The sequence below is a fragment of the Macrobrachium nipponense genome, chromosome 3 (assembly GCF_015104395.2).
Source record: "Macrobrachium nipponense isolate FS-2020 chromosome 3, ASM1510439v2, whole genome shotgun sequence".
NCBI classification, from domain to species: domain Eukaryota; kingdom Metazoa; phylum Arthropoda; class Malacostraca; order Decapoda; family Palaemonidae; genus Macrobrachium; species Macrobrachium nipponense.
In genome coordinates, this window is record NC_087202.1 from 63,137,295 (window position 1) to 63,154,555 (window position 17,261).

Genomic DNA, 17,261 nt, shown 5'->3' on the forward strand with positions numbered 1-17,261 from the left:
TTCCAGCATGAAAGGTTCATGTAAACATCCAGAAGTCAAGAGTCAGTAAAAAAGAATTGACAGTGCCGGTAACGGGTGATTTATGGAAAAATGGGGAATATTTTAAAACATGGAAAACAATTAACACTTGTTCGTGTGTTTAAATTAAAACATACATACACACATACAGATATATATATATATATATATATATATATATATATATATATATATATATATATATATATGTGTGTGTGTGTGTGTGTGTGTGTGTGTGTGTGCGCGCTCGCTTCCAAGTAAAAGGAAGGTGGTAAAATGACAAGGGTTTTTATTGCTTGTTCGTCCAGGTAGGTTAGAACTAATGGTTTGTTCTTCTGGGTTAAAAGAGAATTGGTAGAGAAGGACCTCAGAAAGAAATGCATGTGACGTTGCTTCCTCCACCAAGGAGGTTAAGTTTGGTTCGTTTTTTTTTATGAATGTTTGTTTAGGTGCTTCCTAATACAAGAGAAATGTTAAGGATGGTTTCAGACAGATAGGCTCGTGAACTTATATTAAATGGTGCTAGTGTAAGAGTGACTGGAAATGGTACTAAGCAACCACTCGTCAGTAATTGTACGAAGATTTGAGAGAGAGAGAGAGAGAGAGAGAGAGAGAGAGAGAGAGAGAGAGAAGAGAGAGAGAGAGAGAACGTTGGGTGGAGTTTCTTATGGGAATTGCTTTGATCGAACCCTGGAATAGGATTAACTAAATTTGGTCAGCGAACTCGAAAATCCGACAGACTTTTTTCTAGCTTCTTGGAAATTTGGAACTTAACTGGAATCAGTTTCGGAACGATGAAGGATTATAAAAGTTTTAATAACTTGCTGTTCATGCGAAGGAGGTATTAATTATCTGATAACAGAGTTTTACTAAAAAAAAAATTATTTAATTAGTTTCTCACTTCACGGAAGGGAAAGATAACTTCAGAGGTCAGGATCTGGAAGAGAATGAAAATAGGTGTAGCATAAATTTAAGAAGATTGAAAAGAGTTGCATAAATAGGAGTTAATGATAACGACAACAATACAAAAGTTAGCACCCAGCGCTGTCCCTTCTCTGGGGCCTCACCTTTCTTAATTGATTCCTTTATCACTTCTTATCTGACGCTCCATGGCACATTCCATAAAATCCTTATGAGTGGCAGGGTAATATAATACGTCCATGTCATGGCCGTCTCCTTCAGTAACGACGACGCAATGTCACAGAAGAACGCCAATGAGACATTCCCCTGGGTGTGTCTCCTCGATATCTTTTGTCGCTATAATAATCTCCCTTATTCATTCCCTATTATTATCTTGGTTTATACGTAGTATTTTTCCATTAGCCATTATACCCAACGCCAAGTACTCACTAATCCTTTCCGAATGCCTTTTTTATTTCATATATGACGTCCAAAAGAGAGGTGATATGATAGTGAGATTCTTCGCGTCATATGATCTCCTTTCGAATGCATAGATGTGGCAGCAATTTACTTGACTGTGCTCATTAGAATCAAATCAGCTGACATGAACAAATTTCAGTAATTGTAAGGCTTGTGGCATACGCCAACGAAAATTTAATGCCAGCAATTTGTTGGTCAATACACACGCATACACACGTAATATACAAGCATACATGCACGCATACACGTTAAATTATACAATCATACAGCACGCAGCATATGTATATATATACATACATACATACATACATACATACATACATACATACATCATACATACATACTACTTACCATACATACATACCGTACATACATAGATATAATATATAATAATAGTTATCTATATATATATATATAATGTTATATATATATATATATTATATATAGTGCATACGTAGCATATTAGTATTAGTATGGTAGATGGTGGTGAGAGGACAATGGGAAGCTTGTGTATTGCAGAAAGTAAAAGTGATCACGCATGAATTTTTTTTCATTCCCAATCTCCCACTCCCCCCCCCCCCCCCAAAAAAAAAAAAATGGGTGCTCCAGGTCGAATAGGTGTACTCGTAATGACTGCCAGCACAGTATCCAAGGTACAGTTGAGTTCTAGCTCTTCCATCTCCTGCATTATGCTCTTGTTGACAGAACTGTTACAAATTATTACTTTCTATTGCTGTATTAATCAATTTATGAATTAATATTTTTAAGTATCTTACTCTGTGCATTCTATTTACGGAATATTCGTTTGATACTGAAGTAGACAATGACCATTCAAAAAGAAAAATTATTTGGAAGTCGTGTCTTTGGTCGTGTCGAGTCCCACCAGCCATTAGGGAAATCGCTTTCAAAGACTCTCCTTCCATTGGCCAAAGCTCATAGCCTCAGCCTATTAGAGAAGGCGATAGATATGGCTTCTTTGTTAGGTTTGGTGGAGGTCTCTGATTGGCCAAGAGAAAAATCTTGGTTGAATTCAAGAACAGTGACAGTCCTCAGGCAGCCGTCTGGTGAACGCTGACAGTATTTTTTAGCTGTGTATTAGAAATGTTAGTTTAGGCAAAATTCCGTAAGTACCCTTTTCGTGTCAACAGTTTTACGCAATTTTGGCTAATATCTGATGAAGGTTGGTTAGAATAGGCATTTAAAATTGTTTAAGTAAGAATCCCAGTGTTACAACTAGCACAGTGACTGTCGAGTATCGGTCTTATTTTAGGGATGAAAGCGATTCCAGGTGATCAGTTGTGATTAACTAAGGTTGCAATGTTTAAAAACTCCGTTAGTGGCATGAATTTGCAATCGTGGAATAAAGCGATAAATGTGTAATGAAAACGTGATGTTAATCAGTCAGTTCTGTGAAGTGTTCAATCTGTGATTAGCAGAAATTGGGTAAGGTGGCAAATATCGATTAATGGCCCAATAATCTCATGCTTAGCAAATATTGTGTACACTATTTTAGTTTCTTTCCTTGCGTTTGTGGGGTTAGGATAGGTCTCGATTTCTTAGGTAAAGTGTTTGGTAATTATTGAGGTAATTCTAAAGAATAGTTCCGCACGGACTGCAAGGAACGTAACCGCGGATACGACTTCCACTATTATAGGGATTGGGGCGTCCAATGTATTGCGCCGTGTTTAGTACTGGCCCCTGGTGGTTAATTACAGTCGTCCGAATAAATATTTTAAATTCTTGTTCAGTAAGTAAAATAACGTAGGAAAACGTCAACTGCCATAGTCTACTTTACCGCGGAATGAGGGCTTGGAATTACCGTTAATTTGTCAGGGTATCACCAGAAACTAAAACTTAATTATGCAACGGGTAGGCTCTGGATATGACTAAGGAAATGTGATCTTTATCATAATAGCAGCTAGATCAACTAACTAATCAATAACGTTGACTGCAAACGGGTTCTGTCATCTGATGCACCTCTCATAGTTCCTTGTTTAGAATTAAAGTTTAGTGGGTACTACATATTTCTCTCTCTTCTCTCTCACTCTCTCGATAGGTTGCACAGGCCCTTTCAGGAGGCTATTGGTCAAGAACACAATCACTTAGCCTCCTTGTTTATCGTGAAGAACAATGCTTTCCTCAAAGTTACTAACTTACTGAATTGGTATTTTTTTTCATCGAATTAGTGTGAAGGGGGGTTGGGTGTATATGTATACAAGTCCATTACTAACGAAATCTGGGTTTGGGTTTCCCGTTGGTGCGTCCTTATTGAAGGGATTTCAGTCAAGCTTAGCACAAAGGTAGACTTGACACACCTAGATGTTCAAAGAGAGAGTTGTTAAGCTGATCAAGCCACTAAGTTCACCCACTGCTGCTGTCACTAGACTGTTACTTTGTGGCAAATTTGAGCAACTCCTGGTGTTTTTATATGGCGGAGGCGTTGGCAACCTTCACTGAGAGCCCCACTATTGTTTGCACAGAGACCGATGCTTGCCTTGTCCTACTCATGACAGTTGATGGCGATTTTTTAGCAAGGAGGATTTTTTTTTTTCTTTTTTTGGGTCATTACATTTCATGCTGGCTATGCTCACTCTATAGTAGTGCCGTTTTGACAGCTCGTTTGGATCTCCAGCTGCAAGAGGTTTTTACTTTAGCATTTAAAATTGCAAGACTTCTGCATTAATTGTCGTTAGCTTACACTTGGTGTGCACTTGTGGTAGTGGTTGTATTCCTCGATTGAGTTAAATTCTCGGTTTTAACATGATGGTCGATTCCTCCATAACATTATCCCTTGTGCGGACAATTAACTAATCATGGACCACACTCAGTTTACAGTGTGACCAGTATAATTCTTGAGATTTTTTTTTTTTTTTTTTTTTTTGGGGGGGGGGGGCTTTTTTTATGAGCATTTTAATTTTACCTATTCTGTACATATTTAGTAGGTATGCAGTCTCTCTCTCTCTCTCTCTCTCCTGTGTTGTTTCTTGGGATCATGGCTCCTTAACATGGTACGATAATTATCAGTTGGTCAAGTTTTAATTCTGTCGTGAATGCCCATTCGTCTGTCTGAGTCCTGTCATTTGTGGTTTCGAACTTCCATCTAGCAGCGTCCAGAATCTCGTTATTCTGGCTTCTCGCCCCATGCAAGGACAAACCAAATCTAAGGCAGTGTCGGGTACCTTACCTTTGTGCCACTACAGTACTATCTGATTCGTGGTATCATGTTAAGGTTTTCAGTCGGCATGTTTCAAGAATTTCGATTGGATTTTTAATAATTTTTTTATATTCGCTAACTAGTGGTCAACAATATACGGATTAGGCCTTGTTAATATACTTTCCCAAGCTTCTTCGTGTATAGAACGTATCATTAGTCACGAAATCGAAATTTGATGCACTCAGTTTCCCCAACTGCCACTCGCTACAATCATACGCTCATCGGCTACCCTCCTTTTAAGTTGGGCTTATTTAAAATCCTTACCTAGCCTCAGAATGGCGTTAGCAAATAGAATATCCGGATGCAATCAAACAAGATTTGCTAAATGTAGATCAATTTTTTTTTTTTTTTTTTTTTTTTTTTGCGTGTTATCTTGGGCATATTTTAACATAACTGTCGTCTTCGAGTCGACAGAGTTCGCACCGTTGACCCGTTGCCTCTCATACAGGACTCTATAACTTGTTGCCCAAGTATTGACCAAACCAGTGTAGCCCACCCACTTGGATAATTGGAATAATAATGATGCTCACAATAATGAATTTAGGCGTCCATCTCCCCTTCTTATTTCATCCGGATCTGGGCAAGGTACAGACACCAATGATCTTTCCTTCAGCTTTGGTAGTCATTTCATCAATATTTTTAATCTTATATTTTATTCCACAAGAATTTCCACATGTCTCACCCGTCATTCTTCAACTTACAATTGTAGTTAGGGGCAGAGGAAAAGCTCAATTCAATAAAGATTTGGGATATCTCTGTTTTGGTCTTGGGTAAAATTTCATAATGTTATCTCTCTCTCTCTCGATGTAACTGGAGTCGTGTTTTACTTGCTGCTGCTTTCACTGCTGTTGCTTTGTTGCAAATCTGAATAACTTCTTTTTTTTTTCTTTTTTTTTTAGATGGGGAAGGCGTTAGCGGCCTTCACCAACAGGCTATGCTTACACTTAGTGCTGTTAACAGTGCGTTTGAACATTTTTTTTTTTTTTTTTTTTACTGGAGCCTTTTACATTGCAGGACGACGTTCTTCTTTGGTTCTCTTTAGCCTGGAATTGGGGTCCTCTAATGATGGCAGTGGTGATACTCTGATTGTCCTAAATTTTAGGGTTTAGATGATGATGGATTCCATGATCTCTTTTGTGGACAGCTAACTAAATTCACGTACCTGTACATAGGTAAGCAGCTTCTGAACACACTCTCTCTCTCTCTCTCTCCTCCTTTTTCCAGTGTTAACAATTAAGCACTTAATAGGTTTTAAGTGTGTAATGTGCATTGGCTTTAAGCTCAGCCTTATGCAGTTTTTTTTTCCATCTTAGTCCAGTCCTCTGCTATTTATAAAGCCTGCGGAGTGTGATTTAGTGAACTTGTTATAAAGGAGTCTTTTGCATTCATATAACGGTTGTATAGCTGTAAGTAATTTAATAGCCATCTGGTTTTTGCTAGTCTCACTGTATTTTTTAAATGGTGGTGTGTGTGCATATACGAGTAATAGCCGGTCTGGCCCATTGGCGAACTTGCAACAGTCCTTATGTTAGTGTAAGAGGCTTTTTATGTCATCCCGTACGTTTCAATTGGTAGGATTTTTAGCGAGATGTCCAATAGTCCAATACGTTTATAACGTTTAGTTTAAATGCTTTTCTTCAGAGTTAATTCAGATTATTTTGGATAAAAATTATCAACTCGTTGTGCTATAATTACTTGTAATAACATGTAATTGCAAACCATAATTGACCAAGAAAGTAAATAGAGTATGATAAACAGCGTAACATACAAGCTCCTCTTTTCACTGGGAATCATATTATTTTCTCGATCTGTTGGTCGAAATGAACTTTAAGCTTGGCCAGGTGGGGAGCCCTTCCAGTACTTTTGTAACAGGAGATAGATACTGATACTCTATGAAGAGAGGGTCTTTGTTTTTATCCTGTTCTTTCAAGTACGCAATTTTCTTCTTTAACTTTGTACAAGGCAAAATTACAAAAAAAAAAAATACTGTTTCAAGTTGCAGATACCATATTAATTTTGCGTTGTACAGTGTCTTGCAGTTTCAAGTTGCAGATGCCATATTAATTTAAAGTTACAGATGCCATATTAATTTCATGTTGCAATGCCATATTAATTTCAAGTTGAAGATACCATATTAATTTTGCCTTATAGTTCCTTGTACAGTTTCAAGTTGCAGATACCATATTAATTTTGCCTTATATAGTTCCTTGCCCAGTTTAAATTGCAGATACCATGTGAATTTTGTCTTAAATAGTCCCTTGTACAGTTTCAAGTTGCAGAGACCATATTAATTTTGCCTGACATAGTTTGGTAGTTGCAGATATCGTATTAATGTTTTTTTTTTTTTTTTTTTTTTTTTTTTTTTTACAGGCTGAAGAGAGGACCGAACGCAGAAAGATCAGCCTCCGGCCAGACGCCTCACTTTTTTTTTTTTTATTTATTTTTTCACTGCGGGGCGGCACCGGTTAGATTTTAATAAATTGTGCTTTATATGTGTTACCAAAGCAGTGAGAAGTACTTTTTAATGCAATAAAATTTATCAAATAGCCGTTGACGTTCTTTAGCTGCCTGTAAGATTAGGGAAATTGACTGAAACAATTGAATATTTATATGATGATCTAAAGATTTTGTAATTTGAATATTTATATGACGCATTTAAAGATTTTGTACCAAATTACAAGTAATTTGATTGTTGAGCCTGCTGTACACTCAAAGCCAACTAGTCCAAGTCCAAAGTTGTTAAATTTTTGTAGACCAAGCTCTTTCCAGTGAACACCCGTGTTGAGGATCGAGGGTGTTGGAAGATAGCCCGTGTTTTTTCCTCCTCGTCTGTCTATGGTCCACATTAAAACTTCAATATCTGCTGACGGTTGATGGTATGCTTAGGGTAAACATACGGTATATGGATGAAAATTCCAAGTTACTCCTGGGGATCTAGACGGCCTTTTGATTCTTCACACCGTCCTTCGAAAGGTAGCACTCCCGGCTTCACCTGCAAAATTCCACATTACTACAATTGAACTTCTTTATGCTGGAAAATAATTGAACTACTATTCAACTTCCCTTTCTTTAACCTCACAAACTGTTATAGGGTGTTTTTACAGACAAGTCTCTTAAGATTCAGTAGCACGTAACAAGAAAGTATAACAGAGCATATCGTGAACAACAAGACTTCAATTTTTGGAATCAAACGTCATCGACAAATATCGGTCAATGAAACTGATCAACTACTTTATGTGATGGAGATAAGGGAATTATCCTTACTCAATGCTGACTAATTGATTTACTCTACACAAACTATAATTTCTTTCTCACTATCTGTTATACGGTAATTTTGCAAACAAGACTCTTTAAGATTCCGAAGCATACCACGCCCTTAGCGTACAAATCAACATGAACAGTAAACGACGAGAATTAAATGCAATTTCTAATCCAAACCCTTTGCCACAACTACCATACAAACAGCGGGAGATATTTCGCAATTTATTACGTACTGCGTGTTCGCTGAATTGGAAATTTAAGGAAGTTATTAATAATGTGTGCTTGTTCAACAATTTTGGCCATATATACTTTGTGACAGAGCCTTGACTCTACTCAAAACTCCCTACATGTATGCATAGGATAAACACTTGACTTAAGAAGTAAAGCAAAGTTGCTAAATAGCGATCGGCAGATTATAAAGGAGTCTAAAGCCCCTTCTACACGGGGGGCAAATGCACCGCGGACAGACACTTAACAATTTTGCAAGTGGATGGTGATCACGGGTGTGGTCCAAATAGTATGTTATCCTACATGTGACTCCTGCCTGCCTTTGACTATTACGGGCAATGCTCGTCGTGTCTTTGCTTAAGGTAACATTACTGAAACGTTACCGAGGATAAATCAGTTACGTAGCTGCTTCGGCATCTATTAAATTGGAACCGGAACAATAGGTATATCTAAAACTAAGCATAGGCGATCACGGTCATGTTGATCGAGAGAGACAAGTACGATTTCAACTGATGGAATAAGTCTTCGACAATTATGGTCGACGAATCTTTTCAAGACAAATTTCCTCCAGCATTCGATTAAAATGGCTTCAATTATATGCAGGAATTTAATGCATCATTATGACATTTCAGACAATGGCCGTTTTACGGAAATTTTGTGGTTTTTCTATGCAATATTGGGAAGCTTAATACTTAGTATAACAATACTTGATTTTAACACTGTGTATTCAAATGGGGACCGAAATTTAGCTCTTTAAATTTGGATGGAGGAAAATACAACATTATTGCTATTAAAACACACAGAATCATCCTGGCCCTCTCAGTCTATATTAGTCCAGTCCTTTCATTAGAATCAGGCCTTCCGTGATACATTCGAGTAACGATTCTTACTTTTTACCGCAAACTACGCTAAAATACCCATTCGCAAATCGTGAGAATAACCACTGGTTCCACATAACGTAAAAACACCATACATGGAATCGACAAAGTTTCTTCCTCCCGATGATCAACTTGATGCCGATCAACAAACAATTTGTCGCTCTACCGCAAACAGCATATGTGCTCATGAAATGGAAAATGTACCATACGGCCAAAGAAACCTTATACAGGAATTTTACGACATTGGAAAACATTATAATATCGATTGATTAATCCCTTCTTAAATTTTCATGCCAATCTACCACACGATAGGAACAAACATTCCATTGACAGTGGTTCATATTCCTTTTCAAAGTGACAAAACTTCTATTTCGCATGATTGCTGAAGATACCATACATCTGCTTACTGAACAGACCTTTTAGAACCACCATTCTTTCTTGTAAGAGTTTAACAAAATCACTGACATTTTTAAACCGAAGCATCAATCAACCGTTGTTGTATTGGCACTTCTAATGGAAACGGTAGATGTGATGGAGGGGAGCAAATAAACGAAAGAATATTGAAGATGAAACTGGAGAGAAAACAAGTGATCATGTTATACTGACCAAAATCAGGAAGACCAAATGAAGCAGAGGGAGAAGCAGTTTAAGCAACCCAGAGAGAAATGAGTGAAATACAGAAGTGAAAATTTAAACGAAATTATTTTACTATGCGAAGCACAAACAACACTAAAAAGGTTTCTGTTGTTATACCAGTGAGGGAATCCTTAATACATTGTACATTACTCGGAATGAGTGACAGACACAAGATGAAGAAAAAGACAGCACGAGAATACAAGCATGGAAACTGAAAGATGAATGTTTTAAAAAAAAGTTTCTGTAATTATACCATAAAAAGAGAATGCAGGTGACACAGTAGACAGGCCATCGATACATGGTTAGAGAATCAAGAAGTACGACGGTCTATAGGAGAGACAAAAGACAGCCTTCAAGCATTAGGAAAAGTGAAGGGAGGGAGGGAGGTACCGAGAACACAAAAAATGGGAGGAACGAAATCAGATCAACATGGCAGATGTTAGATAAATATATTAAGAGGAGCAAAGGGGCTAAGAAATAATGAAAAATGGAGATGTAACGAAAAGAAATCGAATGGAGCATTTGAAGAGTGTTTCGAATATCGTCTGAAATTTTAAAATAATAAAAAAAAATTGTGTGCCAATTACTGAAAGAGCTGACCAGAATACAGGTACTCTACAGGAAAAGCTGATTAAGAAATGAAAAGGACCAGAAGAATGGGAAAGAGTAACTGATAATCATTTGAAAAGGATACGAGAAACCGTTGACATCGATCATTTACAGTTTTACTTATTGCTAGAGAAGTCAACAACAGTATCAGTCCTTGTAATGAGGCAACTGCAGGAAAGTATCTTGTAAAGAGGAAATTATTCACATCTGTACTTCTTGAGAAGTTATGGAAATGATTCACATCTGTACGTCTTGAGAAGTTATGAAAATTATTCACATCTGTACGAAGTTATGGAAATTATTCACATCTGTACTTCGTGAGAGTTATTCACATCTGTACTTCTTGAGAAGTTATGGGACACCAAAACACCTTTAGGAAGACATTACCAAGGCAGAGAGTGCTAAAGAGACCCATTGAGCTAACTATATCACTGCAGTTTGTTTTCAACTACCTTATGTTACTTCTTTCGAATGAACACCGTATCCTTTGGAAGCTTGAATTTCAAGCAAATGGACCCTGTGGTCTTTGTTCCTATAAATAGGGTTCATCTTCTGAATTATTAATAATAATAATAATAATAATAATAATAATAATAATAATAATAATAATAATAATAATAATAATAATAATAATAATAATAATAATAATAATAATAATAATACCACAAAACATGAGTGCAGCCAGTGTGTCCAAGGAATTAAAGTTTAATGCCGGTGTCCACCACAGGTAACACCTAGGAATTTTGCTATTTTCATAGTAATGGAGGCAAATACAGAGGGGTAGCTACAGAAAGGGTGGTCCCTGGTAACTGCAAGTAACGCCAGAATTACATGAAAAGAGATTTTTGTTTACGCACTAGCTATGAAGAGCAAAAATTCATGCTGTATTTGTAAACTTGGATATTTTAGACAAATTAAGACAGCTCTAAGGAATGTTAGATAAGAGTTTCCCTTCAACTACGTATTAAGTCATTTTCCATCGACTTTACCGACAACTACAGAGATTAAAAGGCGAAAGGAAAATTCCGAAAAACTGCAACAATTCTATTATAAATGTAAGTTTCTACAATATGAATAAATCAGTACAGACATTATGATCCCTTACTTGTGTTAAATTTTGTTGTTGGACGCCATCATTCGTCTTGTGTGTCAGCATAGTCAAATCCCAGGTTCTCAGGAAGGCCTTAACTGAAAGAGAGAGGAATTAACATACCCTTGTTTTCAACTAGATTTATGGTAAAAATGTTTTTAAAAAATTATTTTTGATATAACGATATTGCTAAGAATCATACCTTCTGCGTAACAGCAAATTCACTCACTTTGAATATTCTCAGTAACAACTTCCTAATCATGAGAAATCCCGTTGTGCACTCGATTAATCAAAATACCGTGAAAAAAGGGGTCCTGGAACCACACTTAAGTCTTAAACCCAATCAGCAGTTATGATCAATACCTGACGACTCCTTTCCATTCAAGTTTAACAGTCAGGTTCTTTAGAGAGAGCTTTAGCATGAGCAATATATCAGCAGGTATCGGTCTTATCATAATGACCCAAAGACGATCTACCAATTCGGAGGTAATCGAGAAACTACATAACTAAATCTCCCAGTTGAGGACATAATCACGAATGATATTTTCAATTTCCAAAACAAATAAAAAAATACTTCTGACTTAAATGAGTCATATAATAAATAACAAGATAATTTTAGCATTTCAGTCATGAAGACTGCATATGAGCCCAGAGTTACATATCACAATATTTGAAAAATATTGGTGACTGAAGTTGATTAAATTCCTTTCCACGAAAAAAAAAACTTAGCATTCTTAACAAAACCTCATTATACATAAAGTCGAGTTTAAGCCTTTACAAAACATTTCCTTCTTGTTCCTTATTTGGCCACAACGTCTAAATTCACTTTTCCTACATCATCGGTATGTGTCTACTTACGTGTCACCTCAAGAGGAGCTAGTTTAAATTGTGGAAGCTATTCAATGGGACGCCATGTTTAGTACTAGCCCCTTGGAGATCAAAGACATCGTTTTTTAATATATTAGAAATGTATAGAAATGGGTGTGTATAACATTCGATCCCCGAGTGGCTAGTACTACCTCTGAGGTGAAAGGTTGGTACATAACGGGTTAATTAATACCCACTTCATCATCAGACAGTTCAGCTTCTAACCTACGGAGCAAAAGGAAGGCTCCCAAACACTTGCTTCCCCTGACGCTGACGACTATGGCGTCGGACCCTATTGGTCTTGCCAGCTATCTATCGTTTTGTCTCGCCACCTCATACCGTCACACATCGCTCAGATCAACGAACAAACTGTGAACTTCTCATCTCGTCAGTTCCACTAACAGCAGGAAATTCGAATCCAGTTCCTTTTTCTACACTTAAAGGAGGCCAGACAGGCACCACGTGTGCAAGCCCAGGCATGCAAGGGAGTTGGCACTGGTATCGCAAGTAGAAGGAGAGCTTCAACCTCACGCTCTATTCAAGTCCCTGGTTCTCCAGGGGTTCTCTACACAATCTCCTCTATTCCATATGCTAACAATCTAATCCAAATGGAGGGTTGAATTACCCAAAAATGGAATACTCAAGTATGCACACCTCCCATTGCCGAATGAAAATGAATATGGTTCCTCTAGTCTCTCTTCATATAGCAGACTATGAGAAAATAAAAAAGGGGCGAAAAATAAATGAATGATTGTTTTTCCTGTCACTTTCCCTTCACGATAATTCACATATGGCTCTGAAGAAAGACTGGCGTTTTCAAAAACCCACGTAATTTCACGTTATTGAAGTTCTTGAATATGGCTACTTTACTGATTTATATTGTCAGGCCAACCCATTTAAATTAAAAAAAAAAAACTCCCGCTTGAAATATGGAAAGCTTATGACAACAATTTTCATTCTGAGAGTCCAGCTATCCAAAGATTTATTGATATCGTTATTCCTCTGAGTCCCTATCTGATGGCAAGAAATATCGCATGCAAAAACCTCCACAGATTAGAAATGGTTTAAAATAATTCAGCTACCTTGAATGGGGGCGACAGCCGGTAGCTATATAGAGTTACTGGAATAAATTTCAGCGGAACCATTTGCTCACAGGGTATCACAGGGTATCGGTTTGGAAAAGAAAAGTTTTTCATTACTTTAACATACTAACACTGCCATAAATTTCATACGGATAATTTGTAAACATACCCATACTACTTATGGTAAGGAGTTAAATCTAAGTTTTATTACCATGAAGTAAGAAGAAAAAAACAAAAATAATACGTTCATTTCCAAAACTTGAGACACTTTGGTACAGAAAGCACCCAACAGATTTTCAAAAGGCCATGAACATGAAAGAACACAATTTTTGCACTTTGTTCATGTCTCCTCATTACTTCGAAAACCGTCCAGACAAGAGTGAAAAATGACCCTGGCAAACGCAGGAAACAAAATAGATCCGATCCTCACCAGCCTTCATAAAAATCATAACCATAACGAGCCTTGATTAATCGACGTCTAATCAAAAACTAAATAAAATCGAATGAAACTAATGGCACACCATTCAATAATAAATAAGAAAAAGGCAGATATTAACTAAGAAAAAAATAAATAAAATTGTATCCCACGCGCTTGACTGAAAGAAGGGCCTTACAAAATAAGTGATGACGTCGCAATAATCACCTCCTCCTCCTCCTCCTCCTTTTGCTTTCCCTCAAGACAAGCCGAGACCTTTAAAGGCAAAAAGAATTTATTGCCTCGTTATTTCATACATGCATTCAGAGAGAGAGAGAGAGAGAGAGAGAGAGAGAAAACTCATATCAGCATAACCCAATACTGATTATATAATTAATCCTGTTCAGATTAGAAAATAAAGAATCATCGAGTCACACCCACCGCTAGCACGTACTGCAGATAGCCACCGAAATCCTTTGAATATATTTCATACAATTTCCCTATACACTTCCTCAGTGAAGAGGCTTCCACGCTCACTGTTAGGGAGAAATTGGGGAGAAAAGGGGACGCTTGAAATGTCACAGTCGTTGTTTTCAAGTCTCATGTCCTTCAGCAATGTTTAATACAATTCACTACTTATTCTGGAGACAGGGAATCCTGCGCCCATTGGTCTGACTAAATGACTCGCGCCGTTGTGACGGAAAACATTTTGGGATATTTTAGCTCGTGATTTGCATAAGGAAAAATGTTGTCCTATTTTCGAGCAAAACAAGTAAATAAATTAAGACTTCTGACTTGAATGTATCGACTTCAAGAAATTATTGTTTTCCCATTGCTAAGAAAGGTATTCCATTACCCACACAAGGTTTTATGCAACTAAACGCCCTATTCTAACTACGTACACATCCTTACTGATGTCGTGATGATGCTACGGTTGCATCAGATACGAAATCTCTTGATCTAGCTAGTGCCACACGAAGTGGAAGTGCCCGACCAGGTCAATTGTCCTTCCGTCAGGGGCCGTCAGGGGCCATCACACTGTTAGACTACACACCAGTTGGTAGACCTTTGTGAATACAGGTATTGGCACTAAGCATGTTACAAGTAGACTAGCTGGTACTAGAAGCGCAGAATACTTGAAGCAACCGGTTATCAACAACTGACCTCCCCCCTGACTAGCTTAACTCTGAACTCTCTTATGGTAGTTACCACTGCCATTACCTGTAAGATAACAATGGACCAAATTTTCTTCATTCAATCTTATATTCAGAAAAGTTAACGTTTTACGTGATTTTACTGGCAAATGATACAGATTAGTTACTTTGTGTAGTAATTGTGCTGAGAAGTACCACTCCAAATACAGCAGCCACAACCCTCGTGATCTTGTGAGAATTAAAGGACAGCGCGATAATTGGAAGCATGTACAGAATGCCACAGTGACAAAGTTATTCACAGTGTCACAAAGTTATTTAGGAAAAATGACTACTCATCTGGCTATGGGGCATTTCTTTGGGTCAAAGTGGCAGGGTCGTCAGGCACGGGGGAAGCTGCACAATATTTACATTACATTATCTTTTCAACTGACGAGCACCAGGATAGAGAATCCTACTCATCCTATTCCCTTTACTTTAGCAAAGATCATTACTCGTACGGACAAGATCCACCTTTGCCACAAGGCCATCTACAATGAGCAGTAACAACGAAGTAACTTTTATGGAGAAACTCAACACAGATTCTACCGAGTGTTCCAAAACTGGTGTATCTTGAAACAGAGCATGAAATATTTAAAAGTTTAGAATAGAGGTAAAACGGCTTTTAATAACTAACCTACGCAATACGACGTCCTCCTAACCGCAACAGTTTTAAAACTGAAGTTCACCATAATGACCAACCGTCATTACGTAAGTGGCGTTTAAGGGGCACGAAGCATATCGATTGATTAGTAATTTAATTTAAATAAAACAGCGCTTTTGGAAAGCAATGTTGGTTTTAATTACAGTTTCGAAGAGAATCCCAGGTCCTATTGGCGCAAAGTACAAGTTGGATGGATAAGGATCAACCTTTTCAAACCCCAATTACATACATCTTACAGTTCTCATTATCATCATTATTAACCCTAACATCAGATTTTCATTAAATGATCCCCGCCCCTCCAAAGAAGAAAACTACAGCAGTAATTGTAAGATAGCAGAATGCAATTGGTTACAACGAGGAATCACAAGCCCATGGAGACTAAGAGCCAAAATGGTGATCAATTTAACTCAACGGGATATGGACTCTCACAATATATTGATTCCATGCACACAGCAATGAACCATCGCTCTTCAAGTACGAATTAAATATAACCGGTGATGCAATACTCATGACTGCATACCAACTCAATCCTTTATCATGGTCTTGGGATCCTAAGCTAGCATTGGCCTACTTCAAAGGCAGTAGTAGCCTCATGCACATGAAATTCAGCTTCCTTCAGTGGGACTATACAATCACATCCTTTCATATAAGGATAAACTTCCTCACCAGAGGCCTCAGAAAAGCAACATATACATGTTCCTCTCGGCTTAACTAAAAAACGAATCGAAAATCTGTGTAACCATAAACCTATACTCTCACATGTGCATATTAAGCGAGTTCTTAACACAACAAACCAACTCACCTTCATAAACGCCAATATCTTAATTATTCTGGGTGACGTGGTCACAATACGTCTTTGCCGGAGGACGACTAAACATGGCTTAACAAAGCCAATGGCTACAGTTTGACTGACAAGTGATAACCGTCCAGATAGCTTCTAGCTAATCACAAAAGTCCATGCAGCACCCTTAGAAAAGAGGATGCAAAAGCGACTCCTGATGGGCTGAGAGAGAGAGAGAGAGAGAGAGAGAGAGAGAGACTCTGTGGATTGTGGCTTCAATATTTTTTTAGTAAATGATACAAGGAAAAATATTTTGGTAACTATTAAGGAGAATAATAATATTAATAATAATATATAAAAAACAGACAATTTCGCTTTGTCCACTTTACCCTGACTTGATGTCTCTTCCAGTTTCTCTTCCTGGCCCTCAGGTCAGTTTTAGAAGCCACTAGACGGACGGAAACAAAAAGGCAATGTAAGGAGTAGGAGATAACAATGCCCTCATTCCTTAAATCCTGTAGGTACACGATCTTCCCTTCCCTCTGGCCTGGCAACTGCACCTCACTCATATAATTGAGTGTCTATTTTCCCGAGACAATTGGCTGAAAATCACGGAGGCAAAAGTAAATGAAAAAGTAAGGTAGTCTTCAAAAGTGTAACTTTCCAAGAATCCTGATAGGTTGTGGCACACACACAAACACACACGCACACACAAACACACACACACACACACACACTCCCTAATGCTTCCAGGGACAGAGTTCATTTCCACATTTGATTTTAGTTTCCTGCCTTAGCTTTTCAATAATTACGATGGAACGAAACCCACTAGACTTACCAGACCATCGAACTGAGAATATGAACACCTCCTTGTGGGAGGCCACAGACTGCGAAACATGTTACCTGGTATCGTTTCATGAAAAGATCGCGATGCTTCTGTTGACCCAT

At 37.7% G+C, this 17,261-nt stretch overlaps 1 long non-coding RNA gene across 3 annotated transcripts; it reads right to left on the minus strand.

Annotated features, from left to right (window-relative positions):
* Nucleotides 1–7,225: 7,225 nt before the first annotated feature.
* LOC135222211 (uncharacterized) lies at nucleotides 7,226–16,453 on the minus strand. Of its 3 annotated transcripts, none has more exons than XR_010316216.1 (3): nucleotides 16,335–16,453; nucleotides 11,330–11,412; nucleotides 7,226–7,604 (listed from the first exon to the last, which is right to left on the minus strand). It is a non-coding gene; the product is annotated as an uncharacterized LOC135222211 (long non-coding RNA). The 3 variants fall into 3 exon arrangements; XR_010316217.1 differs by lacking the exon at nucleotides 16,335–16,453 and adding an exon at nucleotides 14,581–14,818; XR_010316215.1 differs by lacking the exon at nucleotides 16,335–16,453 and adding an exon at nucleotides 14,673–14,815.
* Nucleotides 16,454–17,261: the final 808 nt, after the last annotated feature.